The following is a 6,492-nucleotide window of genomic DNA, read 5'->3' on the forward strand; positions in this document are numbered from 1 at the left end:
AATCCCTTCCAGTGAAGAAGCGAAACAATGCCTCGGATGAGACCCCCTTTATTATGACGACCACGGCAAATGTTTAAAGGACCACGATTTGAGGGCATGCACCTGGAATGTCCGGACCCTTAATGGGGAAGGTGCCTCTGCCCGTTGAACGGGACAAGGCAAGCAATGCCTGGGGCCTTGCGACGTATACTACAGCTACCATGTAAAGGAGCGCAATTTCGGTGTTGGATTTGTGGTGGGAGAGAGACTCCGTCGCCGAGTACTGTCGTTCACCCCGGTGGACGAGCGTCTAGCCATAATCCGCATCAAAGAGAGATTCTTCAACATCTCGCCCATGCCCCGACGGAAGAGAAGGATGAGGTATCCGAGGATCGCTTCTATGAGCGCTTGGAGCTCACGTACGTGCACTGCCCCCGCCACGATATCAAAATCGTGCTTGACGACTTCAATGCCAGGGTAGGCAAGGAAGGGATCTTTGGAACCACCGTCGGAAAATTCAGCCTCCACGACGAAACGTCCGACAACGGCTGAGGCTGATGGATTTCGCCGGGGCCCGAAGCATGGTAGTATGCAGTACTAGGTTCAAGCATAAAAAGATTCATCAAGCTACGTGGCTGTCTCCGGATCGAAAAACGAGAAACCAAATCGATCAAGTTGTGATAAACGGAAGGCATGCTTCCACTGTTTTGGACGTGCGTACACTCCGAGGCCCAAACATCGACTCAGGCCACTATCTTGTTGCAGCCAAGGTACGCATCCGCCTCTGTGCAGCAAAAAATGTGCGCCCAAATATGCAAGGGAAGCTTAACGTCGAAAAGCTGCAATCACAACAGACAGCCAATGCATTCGCTACTCGACTCACACACCTGCTCTCAGAGAGCACTCTTCAACAAGCCGACATATGCGAGCACATTTCCCGCTCATTAAGTACCGCCGCCGAAGAAGTAGTCGGATTTCAGCGAGCCCGAAAGAACAACTGGTACGATGAGGAGTGTCAGGAAGCTGCAGAGAAAAAATATGCCGCCTACAGGGCCACGATGCGATAGGGCGCAACGCGCGCTATGTGGGACCGCTATAGGGATCTGAAGAGGGAAGCGAAACGTATTTGCCACAATAAGAAGAGGGAGGCCGAAATACGTGAGTGCGAAGAGCTTGAAAGGTTGGGCGACATGAAGAATGCCCGAAAATTTTACCAGAGAGTTAGGCGACTTACGGAAGGTTTCAAGACTAGGGTGTAAGAACAACATTGGCGACCTAGTTACCGATGTTCAGAATGTACTTAAATTATGGAGAGCACACTTTTTTCACGCTACTGAATGGTAGCAGCACGGAAAGTTGTGGAGAAGAAGAACCCGAGCCCCCAGTCGATGATGACGGAGTCGATGTTCCTCCACCTGACCATGACGAGGTACGAATAGCAATAACGCAGCTGGAAACAACAAAGCTGCTGGAGCTGACAGCCTGTTAGCTGAGCTATTCAAGTACGGTGGGGAGGAGTCGATAAGGTGCATGTATCAACTGTTATGCAGAATATGGTCAGAAGAACGCATGCCCGACGACGAATTTAAGTGTGCTCTGCCCAATCCACAAGAAAGGCGACCCCGCCATTCGTGCCAACTAACACGGGTTCAGCCTTCTAAGCATAGGTTACAAGGTCTTATCGAGCGTATTGTGTGAAAGACTGAAGCCCACCATCAATGAACTGACGGGGCCTTATCAGTGTGGCTTTATTCCCAGAAAATCCACCATAGACCAGGTATTCACAATACGCCAAATCTAGGAAAAGACCCGCGAGAAAAGAATCGACACTCACCCGCTATTTGTCGACTTTAAAGCCGCTTTCGAGCAATACCACCAGCTCAGTCAGAATTGGAAAAGACCTCTCCGAGCCGTTCGCCACCAAACTCGGCTTCAGACTGGGCGACTCTCTTTCATGTGACGTCTTTAATCTGATGCTGGAGAGGATAATAAGTGCTGCAGAACTGAACCGCTCAGGAACAATTTACTACAAGAGCGTACAATTGCTGGCTTATGCCGATGACATCGATATCATCGGTAACAAAAACCGCCAAGTCTGTTCTGCCTTTTCCAAGCGGAATAAAGAAAAAAAGCGAATGGGTCTGGTGGTAAACGAGGACAAGACGAAGTATCTCCTGTCAAAAAACAAACAGTCAGCACATTCGCGCCTTGGCACCCACGTCACTATTGCCAGTTATAATTTCGAGAAAGTAGAGAATTTTGTTTACTTGGGAACCAGCATTAACACCGATAATAATGTCAGCATGGAAATCCAACGCAGAATCACTCTTGCCAACAAGTGCTACTTTGGACTGAGTAGGCAATTCAGGAGTAAAGTCCTCTCTCGACGTTCGAAAACCACACTCTATAAGTCACTCATCATGCCCGTGCTGGTATATGGCGCAGAAGCATGGACAGTGACAACATCCGATGAGGCGGCTCTTGGAGTATTCGAGAGAAAGATTTTGCGGAAGATTTACGGGCTTTTACGCGTTGGCGTTGGCGACGGCGAGTACCGCAGACGATGGAACGATGAGTTGTATGAGCTTTACAACGACATGGACATAGTGCGGCGAATTAAAATACAGCGGCTCCGCTGGCTTGGTCATGTCGTTCGAATGTACACCGACGCTCCAGCTCTGAAAGTATTTACCTCGGACCCCGCCGGTGGTAGCAGAGGAAGAGGGTGGCCCCCACTGAGATGGAAAAACCAGGTGGAGAAGGACTTGGCTTCATTTGGCATTTCCAATTGGCGCCATTTGGCACAGAAAAGGAACGACTGGCGTGCTTTGTTGAACTCGGCCAAAATCGCTTAGGCGGTTACAGTGCCAAATAAAAAGAAGAAGAAGAATTCCTTTAATTGGAATTGAATTTAGTTCTTTAAACAGGTGGTACCCCTCCTACAGTGAAGTTAAGAAACAAAGGTTTTTAAACCATTTCGATTGATATCCATTTTTGTATTAATTGGTTTAACTTTTTAAATATTTTGAACTTCATTTTTAAAAGGTGGCAACTCTTTACGAAAAAGTAAAGCCTTAGTGCACATCTACAACCCGAGCCCTTTAATTTTACACGTGACCTTTGAAAATCGAACGGAAAGTGCGGATCTAATGGCACTGATTATTAAATAATTTGAGTGTAATTTTTAAATAGCTGGCAACTCTCCCCGAAAAAGTAAAGTCTTGTTGCAAATCTTCAGCCCAATCCCTTTAATTTGACACCTAATTTTAGAAAATCGAACAAACGGTCCGGATTCTAATGATTGATTAGTAAATAATTAGAGTTAAATTGTTTAACAGGTGACAACTCTTTGAAAAAGTAAAACCATATTACACTTCTACAGCTCAAGACCTGCCGTTTCGATAGAGAAAAACGAGGAACAGAGTTTAATAGAGTTTCAAACGCTGAGCACATATATACCAATTTTATATTGCGGATATAAAAATTGTGGAAGATATTTAGGGTTAAAGATGAAATTTGGATTTCGAAAACTGTTAATATCCTCGAAACAATTTAACCATTTAAAAAATAAAAGAGACTTAATAAAAATATACGCAAAAAATTTGCTTTTATGGGTTTTTTCCAAAAAGATGCCTATTAACATAGTCCATAAATATATTTTCTAAATGCATATTTAATTTTCTTTTGTTTGGTGTATCACATGACTACTGTAGCTTAGCATTTTACTATATACTTTGCTTTTTACGTTATCTCGACTGACCAATTCTGGCGATTTTTTTTACAGCATTACTTTATAATTGATTTTAATTAATGGTCTGTGCAAAAGGTGTTCAGCCCCTCTTCTTCGGCAACACAGCAAGGAGAAATCTACCTAGTGAGGGTTATAATCCCTAAGCGTCCTTAAGCGCGGCCGCAGGCCGACTACGCAGAAAGGTGTTTTCTGCAAAAGGTGTTCAGCCCCTCTTCTTTGCCAACACAGAAAGGAGAATTCTACTTAGTGAGGGTTATAATCCCTAAGCGCGGCAGAAGACCGCGTTCGCAGAAAGGTGTTCTCTGCAAAAGGTGTTGAGCCCCTCTTCTTCGGCAACACGGAAAGGAGAATTCTATTTAGTGAGGGTTATAATCCCTAAGTGCGGCCGCAGGCCGCCTACGCAGAAAAGTGTTTGCTGCAAAAGGTGTTCAGCCCCTCTTCTTCGGCAACACAGAAAGGAGAATTCTAGTTAGTGAGGGTTATAATCTCTAAGCGCGGCCGCAGGCCGCCTACGCAGAAAAGTGTTTGCTGCAAAAGGTGTTCAGCCCCTCTTCTTCGGCAACACAGAAAGGAGAATTCTAATTAGTGAGGGTTATAATCCCTAAGCGCGGCCGAAGGCCGCCTACGCAGAAAGGTGTTCTCTGCAAAAGGTGTTCAGCCTCTCTTCTTCGGCAACACAAAAAGGAGAATTCTACTTAGCGAGGGTTATATTCCCTAAGCGCGGCCGCAGGCCGCCTACGCAGAAAGGGTATTTCTGCGAAAGGTTTTCAGCCCCTCTTCTTCGGCAACACAGAAAGGATAATTCTACTTAGTGAGGGTTATAATCCCTAATTCTACTCCCTAAGTTCTCTGCAAAAGGTGTTCAGCAATTTATGGCTTATGTCTTATTATCTGGATTATGTTATACACCCTCTGCGCAGAAATAGTGTGAATGGCATAGTCGGATGAGCATTGATAAGTTTATGAAAAAAATATATATATATACAATTTATTTACACCGAGAGCTTAGGTGTATACATATCAAACGAAAGGGAAATAAATTTTCCTTATACCAAAAGTACGATCACAGTATCCTAATTTGAATAAAAAGGAGTTTAAAGGGAATTTTTTTTATATAAACCAATTTTTATCAGAAATTAGAAACGCAAGGAACAAGTACACCAAAAGAAAAGTGTATTAATTTCCCTTAAAACTATATATTAACTTTTACAAACGCTTCACTAGTTTTTGAGATATTGCGGTTTTTCAACAACCAAATTTCGATCTTTGACCTTCGATATCTCGCTTACAGTGGCCACACACGACGAACATGTGCGCGCGCATGCTCGGCTTGCGCTGCATGTTCATCGTTTGTGGGGCGGTTCACGAAAAATTTTGATTTTCATTGAGTATGGACGTCGTTTGTGGCGTGTTTTGCGAACAGTGCATTCGAGACAAAAACACCAATCCCATTTGTGTTGTGGCTTGCAGTGTGCACATCGGCGGATAACTGCATCCAAGCCATTTGCGTTATTGAATTTTTGTTCAAACAGGCTAAATTACTATATGGATATGTATGTACATACATAGAAGTAAAATATAAATAAATTTAGGCAACACATGCATAAGAAAACGTGTCTTTGCTATCCATCTTTACGCTATCATGACAAAATCACAAATGAGCCACTCACCGTCTGTAGCAAACGAGAGCGAGCATGTTGGCGAGCTTGCTCGCACACATATTGTCGTGTGTGGTCACCGTTAGTTTTAATTTCCGCAAGAAAATTTAGGTACCGTTATAATCAGCACAAAAAGCTCTATCGACTCTTATTTTTAGGGCCGGTTGTTAAATGTCTGGTTACCACTGCTTCCCGGTTAAACATCATTATCGACATCATGCATATAACATGTGATCGATAAAGCAGTCGTTGTATTTAACCGGAGCTTCTATCTCCAATTATTAGGGCTCGAACGATACTATCGATATTGAGTAAGTATCGATACTGGGGGTATAAAAATTAGTACTTTAATACTCGATACCTTATTTGGTGATTTTACTCGATACTTTCCAAAGTACTCTTAAGGCCGGTTACTCAATGTCTGGTTAACGCTCATCTCCGCTTAAATATAGTTATCGACGTTACCGACTCCCTGTTGTATGCATGGAGTCGTAGACGTCGATAACGATGTTTAACCGCAGATTAGTGTTAACCAGACATTGAGTAACCGGCCCTTAGTATCGAATACTTAATAAAAAACACACTTTTTAAATTTTTTCTTCCATTGGCAACCCAATTTTCTTTCTTTGCTTATATGGATTACTATCATTCAATTTTGTCCATCACTTAAAATAAACTAAAATTGCGTGTAGTCTGTTTGCATAATATAAACCAAATAAGTTAAAGTTTAATGGCCTTATTCATAAAAAATAAAGTAGGTTTAAAGAGCTTAATAAAGTGACATTTTCATACACTTTTCAGTTTATATACCTTTTTTATTTTTTATGAATAAGGCCATAAAACTTTACGCAAAGTTCATGAAAATGCAGAATTTTTAGAAGCTTTTTGGGTATGCAGTTTTGCAACCTATTCAAGTTTACGTGTAGCCTACTACCATTGACTTTTAATTCAAACTTCCACAAAATTACACTAAAATTGAATAGGATACAAAAATGCATACCCAAAAAGTTTACAAAGATTTCTTATTATTTAAAATTTTAAATTCGTGAAAGTATATTGAATAACTCAGTGAGAGGGGAGACCAGTATGTTTGCATGTATGTAT

This window comes from Rhagoletis pomonella, unplaced genomic scaffold, assembly GCF_013731165.1.
Source record: "Rhagoletis pomonella isolate Grant_MI unplaced genomic scaffold, Rhpom_1.0 Rhpom_scaffold_00002, whole genome shotgun sequence".
Taxonomy (NCBI): Eukaryota; Metazoa; Arthropoda; class Insecta; order Diptera; family Tephritidae; genus Rhagoletis; species Rhagoletis pomonella.